Raw genomic sequence first — 21,531 nt, forward strand, 5'->3', positions numbered from 1 at the left:
TTGTTGTTGGGAGAGACCCCAGCTTCCTATCTCAAGGCTACGTGTTGGGAGTTCCCGGTTGTCACGTAATGCTTACGATGTTGATCCAATCCAGAGCTCCGTCCACGAGGAGGTCATATGCTGCAAGATAGCGTCTATTCAACGTGTGGTGTGAGCATCACAATTTGGATCCAGCCCACTGCTGGAATTCCTTCAGGGACAGTTTGCCAAAGAGTTGGCCTCGTCCACCTTAAAAGTGTACACGTCCGCTATTTCGACGTATCATGCCCCCGTGGCATGGCAATCTCAGGCAGAGAACCTCTAGTAGCGCATTTTTCTCCGTGGCACCCGGAGGCTGAGGGCCGGGACCCGGCCGTTGTGCTGGAGGCCCTATCTGAGCCCCCGTTCGAGAAATTGGCTGAGGCATTTTGGAGGCACAGACTGTGTTTTTGGCTATTTGCTCTCTAAAGAGATTAGGAGATTTACAGGCCCTCTCTGTGGTCCCCTCCTTTCTGAAGTTTACTTCAGGTATGGCCAGTGCCTTTTTGTACCCCAGAACGGGTTACATCTCTAAGGTGCCCTCAGTCATCCCACGACAGAATGCTACAGGCATTCTATCTTTTCTCCGTGTCAGGCCTCAGACCAGCAGAAACCAAACCGGCTAAGCCCGTTATTAGCACTGGAAACTTCCACCCGAAGTCTTTGGAGGAAGTCTGATTAGCTGCTCATCTGCTACGGCCCTCTGAGGAGAGGCCTCCCTGCAAACAAGCAGACCTTGAGCAGGTGGATTTTTGATGCTATTGCATCCTCTTATAAGTCTTCTGGTCTGCCTGCTTCATTTGGGGTCAGAACTCACTTGACCGGGAATGTGGCAGCCTCTAAGGCTTGGTCCTTTGGAGTGTCCCTCCAAGACATCTGCAATGTTGCGGGCTGGTCCACCCCGCTGACCTTTGTCAGGTTCTGTAACCTTGACCTTAATGCCACTCCTGGGCCCTACATCCTTCGACCGAGCTGTGCTCATACACGCTAGTCAGGGACTGTTCAGTCTGGCGTGAGGGCAAGTTCCTAAAAGGGAACGTCTCTAGATTCGTTTCCTAAGGGAACGAGAAGATGCATTTCTGTGCCACTCTGCTGGCGTCCCTGCAGCGCTTCCTTCTCTTTCACAGAAACTAGCACCGGCTTTACTCTATGTGCTTTTTATAGCTTCCTGGTCATGACATCACCCCGCCGGTGATGCCGTGTTTTTCATTGGACTGATTACACACGTGATTCAGAGCTTGGACAACATGGAAGCGTTCCCAAAGCGTTGAGAAGCAACGTCTTGTTCCCTCGTGGAACTAGGGTTACATACGTAACCTACAGACGTTCAGTGGTCTGCTGCAGTAAATGAATGAGTAAATGAATCCTCACATTGGCTGTTTATCACTATTTCTATTATCAATACAAATCTATTCACACTATAATGTTCATTGCAGAGAAGATCAAACTTGCTTGGAATATTGGCGCAACTTTGACATCTGGCAGCTAATCATAGAAAATTGCATTGCCAAACTGCTAACACTACGAGTTGTCACTGATCACAAAAATGACTTGGCAACAGGAAAATCTGGACTAAAATCATGTAGTATGCATTTGGCCTGACACAAGTGTTCAGATCCCAAACATTTCAGCTATTGATCGTAGCGATTGTTCCAATACTGATTAAAAAATGATGTTTCAAAACTGATCAAAAACTGACATATAAGTACACCAAGCAGTTACCTCACATTTGGACTGAAGTAATGCCTGTTACATGCAGTGGAAGAATTGAACAACACAGATTATATCCAGAATTTTACCCAGAAACATGCTACACGTTATGCTACATTAATATTAGTAGAAGATAAGAACTATAGATACATATTGTTTTTCCTTAATTGGTTTCTAATCTATCCAGTGCTTGGGACCGGCACTAAGAGTGCACTGGCTTGTGCCCCCCTAATGGCTGGGTTATCCAGTAGACACTCTATCTACCAAAAATTCTAATGGTGAAAATTCAGGCATGAAGCTCAACAATTAGAAAATGGCAACTCTTTTATTTATACTTATTATATATTTCCTAAATAATACCTATTTATATTTAATGTCTCCTAGAGGCATGAATTTCCTCAGAGTCCCAGTGGATGTTGCCTCTGCATCTGGCTGTTGTTTTACCACAATGTTGCTTCTTTAGACAACTTGTCCATGCAATTACTATGCCATTAATGTAATAGTGCCTTTCTCTGTTTGAGGGCTTATGCTGACCTTTACTCATAAGGTATACATTACAACTCAGCTGGTTTGAAAGTCACATTCTAAATATAATTAGATTTTTGAAAATATGGGCCCACTGAGTGACTTTTTTGGCTAATATACTTTCTAAATATATAATTTAGATTAAACTTAGATTAAGGATTAATGCTCCTAAAAGTCAGCTTGTCCTGGAGCTTAACTCTGACTCTGTATTGACTGCCTAAATTCAATTACTCCATAATAGCCTATGACTACGTTAAAGTGGACCTCAGAGATTCAATCCCTATACAAGGTCATTTGCTAAAAAAAATACAACATGCTCTCAGATGGTGAAAGATTTACACAGATGGCAGTTATGATTGGTCATGATATTGATGTACAAACTAATTTATCCAGAAATGAAAGCAAACTGGAATGTTATCTTTCCTTTTTAGGGTGAAGAAACTTAACACAAGAAAAATACAAAAAATACTAAATTAGAGTTACAATATGGATCTTAAGTCTACTGTATGTCCCATGGGTTCATAGGCCAAATGGTGGATCATTTTGGACCTATAGTCTACAGTCTACTCATGCAGTAGCCTACATTATTGATTACTGTGTATGCTTAACTCAGTGGTCATCATTTAAGCTCTTGATATAAATATATAATTTATCACTCATTGTAATTAACATGTATAAAGTCCTGCCACAGTTACTGTAGTTCCTCACTGCTTCTTGGCAGGGAGCTGCACAGATCTTTTTAAACAAAATAAATGTCTGCAGAACAAGAGAATGCTTGCATTCATTTACTATAGTTGTGACTGTATTGACAGCAGATGTGCTATACTGTAGTTTCACTAACCCCCACCCTGCTATTAATTGGTTCAGAATGGACTGGTTTCATTGTATTCCCACAGCAAAGCTCAGGCAACTGTGCTTGAAAGGAAAGATTGGTGCTTACCAAACATAAATCAGATTGACTCATTGATGGTAAATAATGAAGAGAAAAGTATTAGTCATGAATCAGAGAAATGTGTCTCCTGAGCATATATGCTGGTGGGGTCTGACGCAGGTCATCCCAAAGGAGGGATTATTTTATCCTTTTGAGATTTAGCGTTCCTGGTAATACAATGGAATACAATACTGTTTTACTACTGTATCCATGGGATTTCTCAAAAGTTGCAGCGAGGAAAGTTTGATGCAATTTCTCAAGATGTTGAATGGCTTTCTATTAAAATAATAACTTCTTCATTTGATAACTAAGTTAAACAGTGACAGTACAAGGTTGCATCATTTTTAATCCTCCATTTCTTTAGTCCAGCCACTTTGATCTTTAATGGTCACTATGTGTCTGGTCACTGCGCTCCATGTCTGAATAAGAAGTGTAAAGAGCAGAAAGATTACAGAGAAGACATCTTTATTGCCTTGGTTGGGTTACCATTAACTCGATCACCAAGCATTTCACCTCTTTTCCTGATGACCCACGTTTATGTTGCCTGTATTGTTTATCACTGGCTCAGATAAGCAGTGCCAGATGTGCTTGGCCCTCAGTGGCAAGAGTTGTCATGGCTAAGGTTCATACAAGTGTACTCCCTCGAATAAGCCCCAGCAACCCTGGCCAAGTGTGCAAAAGATACAAAGTCCACAGCAGCATTGTGTTTAAATTTGCATTAAATTTCATTAAGGCAGAGAGGCACAATCATACCAAAGCTGCAGCTGTTTTTAAACAGGGATAACATCAAGCTTGTCAACTGTTATATTAGATGAAACAATGAAACATCATTTTGTTCGCTAAAAGGTTAGCCTTTGCTAAAATACAGTCTGAATTATCTGAATATTAAGTCAGGTGTCCAACATATTCTATGACAGTAAAGTGGAAACTTTCTAGAAATACAATTTTCGAAATGTTCTGAAAATGAATTGTGACAATGCTTGGTTTAATGATGATCTTGTAATGATCTCCAATGGAATTTGAAGGTTTCTAAACTTGAAAACAGTCTAAAAATTTAACTGAATTACACGTTCTGATCCAAGATGGTGGCATGGCAATTGCACGCAGCGGCCTCTCCGGATCTAAAATGGTGTTCTGTAATGTAGCTCTATGTTGTGTAATGTAGCTCTACGTTGTTTTTTGTAACACCAGGGTTCTGTAGGAACGTTGTCTAATTTCAATGTGTACTGTGTCAGCTATATTTGGTTAAAATGACAATCAAAGTTTCTTGACTTGACACGTGTTTGCTTTCTAACAACTAGGCCATAATTAAGATCAATCTGGTTTTGGCCAAAATTAAATTTTTCTGTCTGTAACTGTCACGAATACACCAGGCGTCAGAAACCGGGAGTAAAACAAGGTGTTGTTTATTGATCTTCAACAGGATAAACACAATAGACTAAGAAACATGAAACAGGAAACAATAGACTTAACTGAGGCGTGCTTTACAAGAAGCGTAGCAAGGAGCATACTCAACTCAGTAGTCCAGATTATCTAAGGTAAGTTTATGGTAAATCAGACCATGAGTGAAGGGGAAGAGGGACCTTTTAAAGAAGACGGGTAAATGAAAAACAGGTGTAGGTGATTTAGTAGGAGGGAGAGGCTGAGCGAGTGTTTTGAGCGTTAGAGGGAGGCATGACTGGTGGCTCTCTGACAATAACCTGTATTGAAACCTTATTTTCAAATAAACCCATAAATATATATATATAAATATAATATCAGAAGATTAACATGGAAATACATTATATGGCCAAATGTATATAGACACCTGAAAATGCCTACATATGGGCCTTTCCACAAATTTTGAAAGCACAAAGTTGTCTAATATGACTTTGTCTGATCTTTATTTGAATTAAGGTGTCAATGGTTTACCATGGTTGGAGTAGAAGAATCTAAATGATCTGCACAGAACCCTGACCTCAACCCCACAGAACTCACTTAGGATGAATTTGAAAGGTAACTGTACTTCAGGCCATCTCACACATCAGTGCCTGACCTCAAAATTGTTCTTCTAGCAGAATGGCCAAATCCCCACAGTCTCACAAGACAAGTGGAGGGTATTATAACAGCATAATAGAGTACATGCAAAAAAAAAAAAAACAACATTTGAGTTCAGGAATTCCTGCAATTTTCAGAAATACACACATAAATATTTCATAACTTCAACATGTAAATATATATATATATATATATATATATATATATATATATATATATATATATATATATATATATATATATATATATATATATGTGTGTGTAAGAAAATTTTCTTTTTTCTAAGTCACGGATGCCTCTATTTCAACAATATGTTTATCATAAGTTGTTTTGTCCAGGTCAAAATCAGTCGTGTAAATTTTTTTAATGTTTATAATTTATATAGTCTTTTGGTGTCATGCAGTCTGAAATAGTTCTCACTTTACAGTACACACACACACAATGAAGTTACAAGTTTGAACAATTATTTTTGGGAGCCTGTTTAAAACTGCCCAGACAGATATTAAATCAGTAAATCAGTAAATTAAATTCAGTAAATGAATATTTCAGTGATTACAATGTCTGGATACCCCAATCTTTAAAAAAATCAAAAACCTACTTTTGCATTTAAAATAAATAGGAATTTTTCTGTCAAAAGGTTTTAGTAACAAGGATGTCTGCATGTGAATCAGACAGATAAGAGTATGAATGATCGTCCAAGAGTGTAATTCTGGCAAATGATAATGAGTAAGACTGCCAGTATTGCAGATGCCAGAAAATGAAAGAGTGTGAAGAGTAAAACAGTACAAATATGTCTGGGAAAGTGTGTCCTTCACAAGTAATATCTTTCAGTGACCTAGAGAAAAATCATGTTTTACATTTTTAGGAATTAAAACTTATTACAGACTTAATGTAATAAAAACTTCAGTATATGATGATGGTAAACAAAGCAGGGAGTATCAAAGAAGTAACCATGAGAAAATCTATTATATCTGGGTGTTTCTAGGCTACCCTAAAAACACAAAACTGTTTGGTCAGTTGCAGTCATAATAGTGAGTTGGCCTTGCATTATTCAGCCTAAAGGGAATTAACATAAGATGACTGTTATATTCAAAGCAGGTAAAATGAATGAACTTGGGAGTGGTTAATGTAGAACTAAAACACATTTTCTCATGATTTGCTTCAGGTCCTTTTCTTCTTGTGTGCAGATGTAAGAGCTACTTTTAAAGCTCTGCTGCTTTGTTTGGAGTGATGCTTTATTAGAGACAAGCACAGTATCAATTTTCCCTAACAAAGTCGGTGCCAGTTTTCACTTTTCTAGAGCTGCGTAAGACAATTAAAAACATCTGTCTTTGGACCAGGCTATTCTCTTAGCCAGGAAGAGATTCGGGGAGGAGAATGAGAGGGTTCAGTGAGAATATGATCACTGGCTTGCATTACTGTAAAAGTACCAGTTCTGGCTTCCATTCACTGTTGTAATTTGACATTTAGATGAAATCCATACTTGATCCAGATCTTTAGTTTTCTCCCAAAAAAATAAATAAAAAAAATAATAATAATAATAACAAAAATTATATAGATAGATAGATAGATAGATAGATAGATAGATAGATAGATAGATAGATAGATAGATAGATAGATAGATAGATAGATAGATAGATAGATAGATAGACAATAATTTACATTATGTAAATGAGCAAATGAGCACTTTAATTGTAAATGCCTTCTTTATAAGTGGTGGCACAGAGATACATGACATTAGTTAGCTAGCAGAAAGATAACATTTGAGAGTGAAGCCATGTTGTGAAGCCAGGCTGTGATAATTTCTAGGGATTGTGGGAGAAAGAATTAACTGGTTTAGAGAATAACACTATCTGTCAGGACATTTTTTAGTCCAGTCTGTATTAGTGTCATATTTAAGGTTAACAGATTCATGTTAGTTTTTATTACAGTAATAATGAAGAATTCTCATTTAATTAAAGCTTTTTAAAAGAATGTCACAGTTAGCTTTTAGCTCAAAGAGTTTTTACACGCTTCCCAGAGAGACAGTTTACACTGTGTTCATGGTGGCTCACAAGTTAAATATGCTACCTACATTATTACTCCCATGAGAGCTATTAAAGCCAGGGTCAGTCTAAAATAAAACTCTTTTGCTCAGATGTGTTAGTATGGACAAAAGATTCATATCTGCCCCTCGCCATATGACAAGCATCAGGAAGAATGGAAATGCCTCTGTAACAGAAGTAAGTTATTCTCCTCAGGCCCTGAACCTGATTTGCAACCTATTCCAAGAAGCCAATAAAAACAAATCCGTTATCACATTTTTCAATATTTGGTTTCATCTTACAATCTTTGTTTTCAATACTGACTTAGAGTTGGTGTAGGCCAGGACAACATTTTTAAAACAGATTTAACATTCAGTGAAAATGAAAACTAAAAACAACACTGTAATGTAATCATCTGATAAGGGCTATTTCCTGTACTAACCGTTTGTCAGTTTTCAGTAAACACAAGAAGAATACATTATTCCTAATGGAAGCTTCCTTTTAATAATCATCTGGAAAGACCCTACAAAAACCACTGTTTTAATTGTTTATACTGATCTTCATTATTGTGGTCTAATGGTCAGGGTCCTCCTACAGAGGTTTTCTCTGTGTCAACTTATTATAGGCATGCCACAACACGGTATTTGATCATACATTTCTTCATGGGTTGTCATTTTTTCCCTGAGGAAGTGGGTTTCCATGCTTTTAAGAATTCTACCAAATATAACTGAATGTAGTTCTAGCTCTATATAAATAGCTGTTTCTCCTGTTTTGGCTTAACACAAGCCCTCTTTTTCTTCACATACAACTGTGTTCTTTCCCAGATCAACATCAGCATCATGAAATTCACCAGTGACACAAAAGTCACAAGACTGATCACTGCAGGACAATGTATAGAAGGGAGGGGGTTGGTGAGGTTCCATGGTGCCAGACTTTCAAAATTCTCTGTGTTTGTATCAGTGAATCATCTCTAGGTTATGTATGTAAACCTAGTTCCATGTGGAAACGAGACGCTGTGTTGCAGCGCTTTGGGAACGCTTCTGCATTGTCCACGCTCTGAATCATGTGTGTAATCTCTCCAATGGAAGGCATGTAAGCAATGCCACAATGGTGTGTAAGCTGTCACCGGCTGGGTGATGTCATGACAAGGAGGCTATATGCAGTAAAGTGTAACCCTTACCCTAGATGTTCCCTTTCAGGAACTCGAGCTGCATCACAACGCTTTGGGCAAGAGAGTCCAATACTGCCAGACTGACCAGTCCAGAGGACCAAGCCTTAGAGGCTGCCACCTCTGACCCCGTACAGAGCAGGGAGACCAGAGGACTCGTAGAAAGAAGCAATAGCGTCTGCTGTGTGTCTGCTTATTAGCAGGGAGGCCTCTCCTCTGAGAGCTGTAGCAGATTAATAGTTGTTCTGACTCACTCCAGGGACTCATCCTATGGACGTAAGTGTCCAGTGCTTGTACCGGACACAGCCGGTTCAGCTTCTCCTGGTCTGGGGCCGGAAACAGAGGAGGATAGAATGCCTGGAGCCTCAGGTCATGGAACGACCGAGGGCACCTTGTAGACATAACCTGCTCTAGGGTCCAGGAAGGAACTCCAGAAAAGTGGGGGGCCACAGGTAGGGCCTGTAAATTACCTACTTTCCTTAGATGGCAGATACCCAGCTGAAGCACAGTCTTGACTGTGAGATGCCTTCATAAAGCCTCGGCCAGTGGCTTGAATAGGGGCTTAAATAGACCCTCCAGCACACTGGCCATTCAGGTACTCCAGGTTGCACTAGAGGCTTCAGCCTCCAGGTGCTGTGGAAAAAATGCGTCAAAAGCAGGTCTCTGCCCAGTAATTGCCCCACCACAGGGCATGATACACCGAAACGGCGGATGCATAGACTTTGAGGGTGGATGGAGGCAACCGTTTCTACAGGAACTCCAGCACTGAACCAACCGGGCAGTGGACTGGGTCAAATTGGTGCTGAGCACATCACACTGTGAACAGATGCCATCTCATTGCATACAACCTCCTCGTGCAGGGGGCTCTGGAATGGAGAATGGTCTCTACCACCTCGTTGGAGAGGTCTGACCCTTAGAGCTGTGCCACAACCTCCATAGCTCTCTGTGGGGGGGATAATTGTGCCCCCTGCTTGAGAGAGGAGATCCCTCCTCAGAGGTGGGAAGGTGTACAGACGCAGCCTTGGCTAACATTCAGCTCTAAACGGGCTGGGAGGGTCAGGGAAAACCATAGTGGACAGTGCGACATCTCTCGAGACACGAACAGGTCCACCTGGGCTTTGCTGAATTTCTCCCAGATTTGCTCCACCACATGATGGTGATGCTGCCATGCCCCAGTTCTCAACCCCTGTCTCAACAGGGTGTCTGCTGCTTCATTTAGCCAGGCCCACAGGAGGATATGTTCATTGATAAAAGCGATATAAAAATAAAAATGAATTGAATTAAATTAAATATGTTCTGCCAGCCTGCACAGGGGGTGTAAACCAGAACCCCCTGGTGGTTGATGTACAAAACCACCGAGGTGTTGTCCGAATGGATCAACTCTTAGGTCACCATGAGTCCTCACCTCATCTTAATTCAATTCAATTTAATTCATTTTAACTTTTATAGCACTTTTAACAATGAACATTGTCTCAAAGCAGCTTTACACAGATAATGTGGTGATTAAAAGTGAGTATGTTCTTTATTGGTGTAAGTTTGTCCCTGATGAACATGCCGGTGGCGACTGTGGTAAGGAAAAACTCCCAGAGATGGCATAAGGAAGAAACTTTGAGAGGAACCAGACTCAAGAGGGAACCCCTCCTCATCTGGGTTGCAACGAACGTCCATTTATAGCAGATATACGATGTTGCGGGGTACCTCTGAGGATGCTGCTGCCATAAGCCCAAGCAGTTTCTGGAACTGCTTGACAGTGAGTGAATGCCCTTCTCTGACCTTCCAAATGGCCATAAGGAGGAACGCAATGCGGGTTGAAGAAAGCTGCATGTGCATAGCAGTCGAATCCCATTTGACAACTAGATAAGTGGTTCTCTGAAGAAAGCACACTCTTCTTGGTTTTCACCTGAAACCCCAGCTCCTTCATGTGAGCAAGAATGACATGTCGATGCTGGACTGTTAACTGCTCTAATCAAGCTAAAATCAACCAATCATTAATATATATATATATATATATATATATATATATATATATATATATATATATATATATATATATATATATATATATATATATATATATATATATGAGAATGCGGATGCTCTGAAGTCTTAGGGGAACCAGAGCCACATCCACAAACTTTGTGAAGGGTGATAGGGTCCAAATGGAAGAACACACCAAGGCCAAATGGAAGAACCAAATATTGATAAGCTTCGGCCCTGAAAGTGAACATCAGCAACTTCCTGTAAGGGGGACAAATGCCTCTCAGTGGAGGTTAGGGCCAGGTCCGCCATATAGCTGACCTGCCGAGGCAGGGGCTTCGTGGGTAGTGTCGGGGCCTTAATGGAGGAGGCAACACCAGGGGAGAGATAGCTCATTAGCATCTCTTCTACCTGAGGCATGGCTCCATGACTGTATTCCCTAAGCCCCATGACATTGGAGTAGAATGCCCTTTTGGGGCTAAAGGGGCGGGCAGAGAAAGGCTTTGCCCAGGACCTGGACACCTGTAGGTCAGGGAAAAATGGCAGCCCCTGTAACGGAGGTTGCGACACCAGGAGCAGAAAGCACTTGTCAAACTTACTGGACAGAGGGGCTTTACGCTCATCAGCCGGCCAAGCTAGATCCAGCTACTCTATGGCAGGTGTCACAACCTCCATGAGCTCCTCACTCTTGGGCTCGCTAACTGCTAAAACTAAAGTTTGAGTTCCTAAAAGGGAAATACAAGTTCCAGCAGTGTCTGTATTTCCTCAAAAACCTAAAGAAATTTGCCATATCAGCTGAACTGATCTCCTTCAGACCTTCTCATTACTAGAGATCATTTACGTCACCAGGAGAGCCCACAATATTATCTATGACAGAAGTAACCACAATTCACCTTATTTATGATCCTACAACCAGAAATTAAAGTCAAGAACCAATATAATTAAATGTAGCATCTTTCATTTTATCCAAAGCAACAGGAGTGTAATCTCTCACACATCTATATCGTACTCCTCAGTATAATCTTCAAACATTTTTAACACTATCTGGATAGTATCTGTGATTTATTGGACAGAAAGAGAGTGAGAACTTCCCTGTCGGTGTCACGACCTGTTTTACTCTGTATATGACAGCCTGGTAATAATTAAGCAATTAATAATAGCAATAAAACCTTCTTGACTTGACTTGACTTACATTATTTTTTCTTGAATAGGATTTTACTGGGAAACTTGCCTTGTATTGGTAATTAATTTGATGATAGATGTAAATCAGTGCAAAGTGTTCAGATACTTGAAAGTTCAATTCCCAACACTGCTAAACTGTCATATGTCTGAAACCAGATGTGCTTTTAACATGCCTTGGTTACAAAGCAAAAGCATAAGCCAAATAAAGAGACATAGTGGATTACGTTTTCACATGTACTATGTATTTTTAGAGTATGCAGTAAATATATTCCCAAGAATTTAAGGAAAATGGACTAGATAGATAGATAGATAGATAGATAGATAGATAGATAGATAGATAGATAGATAGATAGATAGATAGATAGATAGATAGATAGATAGATAGATAGATAGATAGATAGATAGATAGATAGATAGATAGATACTAAATATAAGTATAGGTGTAATCATATGTATGTGGTATCTACAGCATCATCTCTTACATAGAAAAATACACACAGTCTACCAGAATTAACATGTAATGGTGAAAAAGATGATTATTCAACAGGCTCTGCAAAATCTCTGAAGATACATTCACCATTCACTTTACTAGGAACACCTGTTCACATGCTCATTTATCAAGTTTTCTAATTATCTAACTATTTGGCAGCAGCCCAAAGCATGAATCATAAAGAGTCTCAATTGCTATTCACATCAAAGATCAAAATAGGAAAAAAAAAAACTCTGTAACCCAATGTTTACACAGAGTAGTGAACAAAACAATAAACATTCTGGCGAAAAATGCTTTGCCGGCTAAAATACCATGTCCATATACCATACCATACCATGATGAGAAGATACAGGAGAATTACTAGCCTGATTTTAAGTGCCAGAATGTCAATCATAACTCAAATAGTCAATGTTTACAACTGTGGTGAACAAAAAAGCATCTCAGAATGCAATGATACAGCTAAATTAGTCTGAAATTAAATTAACTTTATTATAGACAGAACAAATGGGCTTCACCGTTTGAATCAGGTCAACAGAAAAGGTGTTAGTGATTAATAGATAGGGATTGACAGAAAGTGTTTGGGAATATTTGCAAATGATTTGGTAACAAGGTGAGTTGACATTTTATTTAAAGCTGCAGTATGTACTTTTAAAGGATAATTGGAGACCATTGTAATAATAATATGTATATAAACATGAAAAATGACATTTTAAGCTCCTGGGTGGTGTCAAGGGTAGATTGATCTGATGGACTATTTACTGTAAGTATTTACAATGTTAGGAATTATAGGCTTTAAAAAAAACTCTCTGTACCTAACACAATTCGAGCAATAAACTGATTACCCCTTTAACTGCATTCAATGTGCTATAAGAGTTTCTTTTGTTGTATTTTTTGTTTTAAGCTCATCTGGTAGTTTTGCTTTGAGATTGTCAGGTGGTGTTAATTAGTTTGTCTACTTATATCCTGCTATCTATTTATTTAGTCTTATTGTACATTTTGCTTTGTTACATTCTTATCCCTGTTGTCTTTGTTAGACCAGTGCTTGTGTTTTTGTCCTGTTCATGTCTGCCTGTCTATGCTCATGTTTGTTAATTTGTTTGTTTATCTCCCTGTTTATCTGTTTATTGTGCTTGTTTGTTTTTGCCTGCCAATTCTCTGACTTCAGCAATATACTCCTGGATTAGCAAGAATAAACAACATGTTGGGAATACATACCTATGTAATGTTCAAATCAAACATCAGAATGGGAGAAATTGTGATCTCTATGACTTTGGCGTGGGTGTTCGTTCCAGATTAGCTATTTGAAATATTTCAGAAACTGATGATCTGGGAATTGTACACTCAACAGTATCCAGAGTAATGGTGCTGAAAACAACCTTTAAGTCTGCATTAGCACTTTTTACATCACATACTTAACTTCAGTGATTCTCTTTAGTTGAACCTCAGATTCTAGTTCTTGGCTGATAGCAGTGGAACCCATTGTGGTCTTTTTATGTTTTAGCCCATCCACTTCAAGGTTTGATGTGTTGTGTGCTCTGAAATGCTTTTCTGTTCACTGTGGTTGTAAAGACTGATTATTTGAACTACAGACCTCTGGGCAGATAAAACCACTACTAATTCTTCCCCGACCTCCCTAAGCAAGAAGTTGTTTTTACCCACAGCTGTCTCTCACTTAATGTTTTTTGATTTTCACATCATTCTGTGTTCCTGTAGCTCAGTTCCAGTTTAAACACCCTGTAGATCAAATGCTACTCCTTTTTTCTTCAAACACATGTTAAGTGATAGTTGCCAAAGGGTCCATAGCACATCTAAAATCTCTTCTCTAGATGTTTTTTGCATGCATCTGACTTTGAATGTGATGTGGTTGCATGTAATGTTTCTGTAGTGGATACAGGCAGTTCTATCTGAGACTTTTTTGGTCTTCCAGGATTGTCCTGACTTTGACATTTTGGTCAGTAAAAATATCAGATTAATTTTCAGCTCCTCAGTCAGCTGTATACAGGAGCTCATGGTTATTGATCGATGACAATGACACTTCTTGACCTTAGCACAGAGTCTAATTAAGGCATAAGTTCTGGAAAAGTGGAAAGTTATCCAAACTTTTAAAGATGCCATAATTAATAATAAACAAAGTTTAGTCAGGGGTGCCACCCAAATATAGCACTTTATTGTCCTTCCAGAATCAACACAGAATGTTTAGAATGGAAGCTGAGTTTGTTTGGAATGAAAACTGTGAACCAGGCAGTAGTGCATGCTGGGTCATATCCCTGGTGATTGTCATGCTGATCAGGAGCATGCAGTAGAGCTTCAACCTCACTAAGGAATTTATAGTTTACATCACTGCACAGCTACTTAATCTACTCTATTTTAAGCATATAGTTAAATGGCTTTACTCTTGAAAAAAAAAAAAAAAAACATTGTATATTTTTTAACTTTTCGTTACACTAGGGTTCTTTGTCTTGTTTGTTATTGGAAACACATTTTTTGTGTATATAATTAGAGTTAATGTGTCTGTAAAGATTTTGGACAGCTACCATTTTTACAAAATGTAAACACACATATAGAATGCACACACATAAACGCACCAAGCATCACACAGTCTGTTGATTTTGGCTCTTTGCTCTCTGTTGTCAGCTTACAGTGGCAGGATTTTTTGCTCCTCAAGGTAACACTACCGAGCAGCAGATGGCAAGATTCTGAGAATTCTCCAACTCTTCCTAGAGATCCCAATGATGTGTGTAACTACTTGATTGCAAGCATCAACACAAATGCAAAGAATGTTTTTCATTACGACTTGTTTGACTTGTCCTTACAACAAATGAATAGAGAGCAATCATTTCTTGACCATTTCCAATTAAATGTGGTATATTCCTCTTGCACTTTAACATCTCTGTCTCTCTGTCTCTCTCTCTCTCTCTCTCTCTCTCTCTCTCTCTCTCTCTCTCTCTCTCTCTCTCTCTCTCGCTCTCTCTCTCTCTCTCTCTCTCTCTCTCTCTCACTCTCTCACTTAGACAAATGTCATTAACAATTTTTTAATATCATATCTACTATTGTGATATCGATAGTATCTAATATGTGTAATATCTTGATGATTCATAATCCAGAATTTCACTGGTGCTGACTAACAAGAGTCTGAAGTTAGAAGTAACTTTCCATTTGAGATGTCTCAGCAGTAATATTACAGGTTTTCGGGAACGGAGACTGCACAGGCCTTTTCCCAGGAGCACCAAAATGCATTACAGTGTCAGCCACCAGAGCCTGCTATGAAAACTCAGCCAATGAGCAGAGAGGGGTGTGAGCATGCAGCACTGTGGGTGGCTGATACCTCCAATCCAAACCAGAGAGAGTGGGGGAATGGGTTTCTGTTTGCCTTACCCCCTACTGTAGTGGGATTCAAAGCAACAGGGAATCTACAGCACGTTCAGAAATGCACACATAGAAAAAATTACAAAGGAAAATGTTCACTCACAAAAAGATTGTAAGTGCAGAAGGATTACCAAGGATTATTTAATAATTATAAATAAAAAAACATCGTTTTTTTTTTCATTCATTATTCTGAATGTTGTGAAACATTACTGTTACGTACCCAGCTATGAATATTAAATTAGCCTTATCTTTGACTCTTACAAAGCATGGAGAATTTATATCAAATTCAGTGTTTTTATGCAAAGGGGATCTTATTCAGGTTTCTGTGTAAATTGTTACTCTAACATTATAGTTTAATCATTATATAATAGTAATCTAAATAGTACAGGTTGAACTATTGTCAGAGCTAAATTGATCAAAAACTTCAGTTGGAACTGATATAAACATTCTTTACTAACTGTTACTGTTATTCACCAAATAATAAAACTTATTAAAGTCCTTGTAATCTTTAATATTTATCATCCATTTTAAAATAGTAAAAGGCAAATAAACACTGGTACAGAAATCGAGGAAATATTTAAATATTTCGAGTTTATATGATACAGCATATAGAATTACCACCTTTCAGCTTCAGGGCCTTTGACTCAATCCTGCGCATTAAAACATGCAGGCATTAATGAATGCAGAAATAAATTACATTTATTTGAAGATTTAAAAATATATATTTTAATGTTTTAATGATATATAAAACATTAAAATAGTTTTCACGTATTCTTTAAATTCCACGTTCTTTTGTTAAAACTTATTTTTTAATTACAGCTCTACATGCTTGTATGCAAGCTAAAACCACAAAATTGCACAAAATATGTTAAAATCCCTTAGTGCACACTTTATTAAGTTAAACATCTGTGTATCTCTCTCTCTCTCTCTCTCTCTCTCTCTCTCTCTCTCTCTCTCTCTCTCTCTCTCTCTCTCTCTCTCTTTCTCTTTCTCTCTTTCTCTCTCTCTCTCTGTGTCTCTCTATCAGACACACACAGAGTACACCAAACATGATCTCTTCCTTTGCAGCTGTTCTTTATTTGACCAGCTCTTTATTTATGTCCTGGATATCAAAACCGTAACAACTATCCCCATAGCTTCACAGTACTTTGAAAGATCCAGGACATGAAGCTAAAGGAATTACCACATGAGTCTGCAGATAACAAAAGTCTGAGAGAGAAACACACACAAGTATCTCTTTCTAATTAGTGAGATATCAAGCTCAAAGGAGTTGGTTCACATTACCATCAGTGCATATAACAGGGATTTAACATATGAGCCATGTCCTTCTTTATATCTGAACATGGATCACATGTCTTATATGATAAGGCTGCAGATGAAACCGATTGTGTACATTTCATACATGTATACAACCACAAACAAAATTCATAAACATGCTGTTTTCACATCATTATAGATGTTCATATGTGTTTACAGTATTTGCACTGACATTGGGCAGTGTCACACTCTTCAATTACATGGTGGTAGTGTTAATGGTATCCAGGTGCCGGCTAATTGGCTCAAGGGCTGTTAGTCATTTTGTTGTGAAAAGTGGCTTTGTTTAATATCTTATACTGCTCTTATATCCTTAGATGCTGTTGTGCTGAGGAAGTGTGTTTTTTTTTTTTTTTTTTTTTTTTTTTAAACTCCTTAATCAATTGCCAAACTGCTAAATGAATATTATTGAACTCATGTGTTTTGGTCACACCTGGTATCTCACTGTACACACAAAAACATTTCCCAAAACAACTTGATATTAGACACCGTGATGCTGTTGACAAGGTAGTATACCTATTAGTGTTTATACTTCAAATGTTATGTGGCCAACCATGTATGAAAGGCAGGATGAAATATGTTGCCATTCTTTTGATAAGAATAAGTAAGTGATGGTTAATAGTCCAATTACTGGAATCCCAACAATTCCACCAACCCATGATGATATAGTATTCATTCATTAATTGGATATGGATTTCATGCCTCACAAACATTACTTGCAGTAGGCAATAAGAAGGAAATGTTCTAATTAATGGCATACTTTAAGTATTTACCTGTAGATATACAGTAGCTGTAGCTAGTTATAATTTGAATGATCTGAGACCATGATCCAGCATGTAGAGATGCTGAGAGAGAAGATGTGCTTTTATTGCCCATTCATTATTATATTTTCTCATCCAGCACTTGTACTGTTCTTTCATTAAAATACATATCCCACAGAAATAGGCATCACAACTCTGGTGTACAATATGCAAGTTTCTACAGACTTGGCTGATCACCCTGAGAAGGGAGGCTCAGAAAAGAGACTGATGAAGTGACACTGGAAAAGGGTGGACAAGATTAAATGGAGAATATGAGCAACAAGGTGGGGAACCACTTGAGTAAATGTGTGGGTTCTCTCTTTTGCCAACCACAAGGACATTTTCATTCAATTCATGCTTTTACAATCTATGAGCTTTAGTCACTTCCTCAAGTGTACTTCAGCCACAAGCACCATCATTACCACTTAGCACTGCATGCTAAATTCTTCATTCAAACTTCACATTTTACTTACACCAAGGTCTGAATGTCCAGGAGGACTGTAAATCCTGCATTTATGATGTGCTTTTAATGTGCTCTCAGCTCAAAGACACCTGATTCACCTCATTATTTATTTCCAGGCTTAGAAAGTGTGCTCTAGCAGATTCCATAAATGGACCATGAACATTTCATATCTTTGAGAGAATTCAACATTTAGTCTGTGATCCCACTGCATGAAGCCAGCCAGAAAAAAATGAAATCCTGTAGAGTGGCAGGAACTTCAGATCCTTTCCATTTCCATGGATTAAAACAAATGAAAACTGTCATGAAAACACCAGGATGCATACAGTATAACTTTTTATTCAACCATATACTGTATGTGGATGATCCCAGCATGTACTCGTCTCATGGAATGTTATTTATCAACTATATATGGGGGTGCAAATCCCTCTTGCAATGAAAAAGTTTCATCTGATGCTGGGTGCAGACATATAGATAATACAGATACATAAAATGGTATGAAAGATTAAAATATTGATTGCAGACATAGACAAATCTTGCCCTTTAAGATTATTTGACACACACAATTGTAGGCAAAGAACATAAAGTGATGAGCTGGTGTAGATCTCTGCCAGCAAACTCATGGAACATGCCAACAAAATACAGTACATGCATTCACATCACCAACACCACATATTACATATTACATTTTCAAATCTGGCAGAATATATATTTTTTTCATTTAAACAAATGCAACTCATGCAACGGATTACATACACGTAGATTTAAAAACAGCCAACTAATAAAAATAATTCACTCAACTTGTTGAAGATTTCACATATGTGTACTGGAAATGCTATGTAGTTATGTAAGATAAGAAGAGATGCCTAATTAAATTGCTTGAATGCTGGCACTAAGTGGCAAGTTGAAATACATGATTATTCCATTTTCCAAAACAACATATCATGACCTAAACTTCATCAAGGTGGCATCGAAGATTTCTGGCTTGCTATATATTTTTAATTTATGTATAACAACAAACCATCAGTTCACTGTTGCTCACAAACTTCACTGTTGATGACATCTGCTTTTTTCTGGCATGTGTTCCATGTAGGTTGGCTTTTTAAAGAATGTTTGTTTACAATATAATTGTCATTTTGGGGGTAATACTGTAATACAATATGTAATTGAGCATGGGCATGCACAAGCAGAACAATTCAGAAGTTGTGGGATTTATCAATACAGCTGTGTTTATGCACTTATGATAAATTGCACTATTATTGTGTATTCAGAATTAGAGTTTTTTTATACGCACACATTAATAAAATAAGTTCAACAAAGTTCACAGTTTTTCTTGGGCTGTGGGAAGCAAAGAGAAAGTTCGCTGAAAAGCCCTTTAAAGCCAAGCAAAGGATGAGATCACTTTCCCCAAGCGAACATGTTTGGGAGTGACCTGAGATCAGAAGTGTTGGCACAGGGGCCAATTGTAGCCGAAGGGCAAGCCTGTGTGGGACTCACTCGGCTGGGACCTGTCAATCCAAACAAACATCTGTGACTTTATCCTCACTTGCATTCAAGTGTAAATCATTTGCAGAGCTGCCATGCTCAATGTTGCAGCCCGTGCTGGAACCCCCGTTGCTCTGACGCACTGTGTAGTGTAATATCGTCACAGTAATGATGAAAAAAAGAGTTTACTAAGACCATCCTACATTCACCCAGTTTGGTGCTTGGTAGATCAAACAAGATCTGAAAAGAAATATAACAACTGGAGATTCATATCATATAATATCATATCAAATGTATAGACTGACATAAACAATCTACTACTAAAAACCAAACAAAACCTCTTAGAACCATCAATTTTACAGGGATTTGCATGGATCATTACATTAATACACAATATCATTAAAATCAATACTGACATTGGTTTAACTTTGAAGAGTTAACTTTGAACTTTAACTTTTTTTTGAACACCTCTAGTACAAAGCAGTTATGAAACAATCAACATTTTTTAGTTTTTGCCAGTTTTATACATTAAGGATTTATGAGTTCTTTTTACCATGTGGAAACAGAATTGCTTGCTCTATGTATTATGCGAAGAGTTTAACAGTGATATAACACAAATATTCTTAATTAAAAGAAAATTTTATTTAATTCCAGGAAAAATCAGCTGGTCTGTCTTTAAAGTGTCCATATACTATCTTTTTCCTGTTAAATCGTCTTCTTTCGGCTGCTCCCATTAGGGGTCGGCACAGCGGATCATCCGTCTCCATAATACTCTGTCCTCTATATCTGCCTCTTTCAAACCAAAGCTTTTTTTCCTGTTAAATGATAATGTTATTTGTCACCTGTCTGGCAAAGATGCAAAATTCGTAACTTGTTCAACTAACAAAATTGGCAAAAGTGTCGTTGTCTCTTTTTGCAATATTACTTATTTTATCTGGCTATGCAAAGTGAGTTAGATTTGGAATATACTTTGAATTCTTTGATCGCAGAAGAAAAACACATGCAAAACTGCAAAAAAAAAAAAAAGCTAGGCTACTTAAAATTTTAAACATCATTCTGAAATGTTGAAATATTACGAAACCAGGCAAGATTGAAGACTTACTTGATTGTGAAAATCAGCAGCATAAAAGCTACAGCTGTAATATCATATGCCGCCTGAAGCACAGTCAAGTACTTATACGATCATGGAACATTAGATGGGATAGACTTGGAGTCATTGGTGTTGATGGGTGCTGTCTAGGGATTGCCTCGTTTACCACATAGAACATGAAGATTGTGTTGCAAACAAAGATTATTTTAGAAATCATCTCTATTACTGTGTAGAAGCTGTGCTCAGCTTGACATAAACCAAACATATTTTGATGTTAAAAAAAATCAAATGCAATGACAGCACTGATAAATACTGTAAAGTTCAGTGTGTTTTAAATGCAGAAAATTTCCACAGGCTGATTTCATACAGTATGAGATCATGTACCTGGCCCTTTAACCCAGCTCTTTTGCTGTTTAATAGTCACCATATGTGGCACCTCAAGTATCTGCCTGAATATAAAATATAAGGTTGTGTGGCAACTTCTGCCACAGCTTCCCCTATTTCATTCCTTTTTTTTTGCTATACAGTTAGACTGTTAATATTATTAGTGCCATATGTTTGGCTCTGACTTTCACTCCCTTTTCTGTGTCTTTAGTATTCCATAGAAACACAATATCAGAATTTCCCTGACGGAATGCTCAGGTTGTGAGTCTGGGGATCACATGTCTTGTGTCTAGACTGCTGCCAGTGACATTACCGATTTTTATAAAAAATGAGCCGTGATTTCTTTTGGGATCGCTCCTGGTTACACATGCTGTTAATGTGTGAGGCACCATTAAAAGCTTTTACTAGAGGTATGAAGACAATCTATAAAATGAGAAAGCAGGCTCAAACAGAAGCAGCATGTGTGACAGTTACTTTCCCCAGCCAGCTGCATTCTGAAGGAAAGTGATTGACAGCCGGGCCAGTCGCAGCGTGTGATGAAGAGCACATATAGCAGCAGTGGTGTTTCAA

This window comes from Silurus aristotelis (assembly GCF_946808225.1).
Source record: "Silurus aristotelis genome assembly, chromosome: 1".
NCBI classification, from domain to species: Eukaryota; Metazoa; Chordata; class Actinopteri; order Siluriformes; family Siluridae; genus Silurus; species Silurus aristotelis.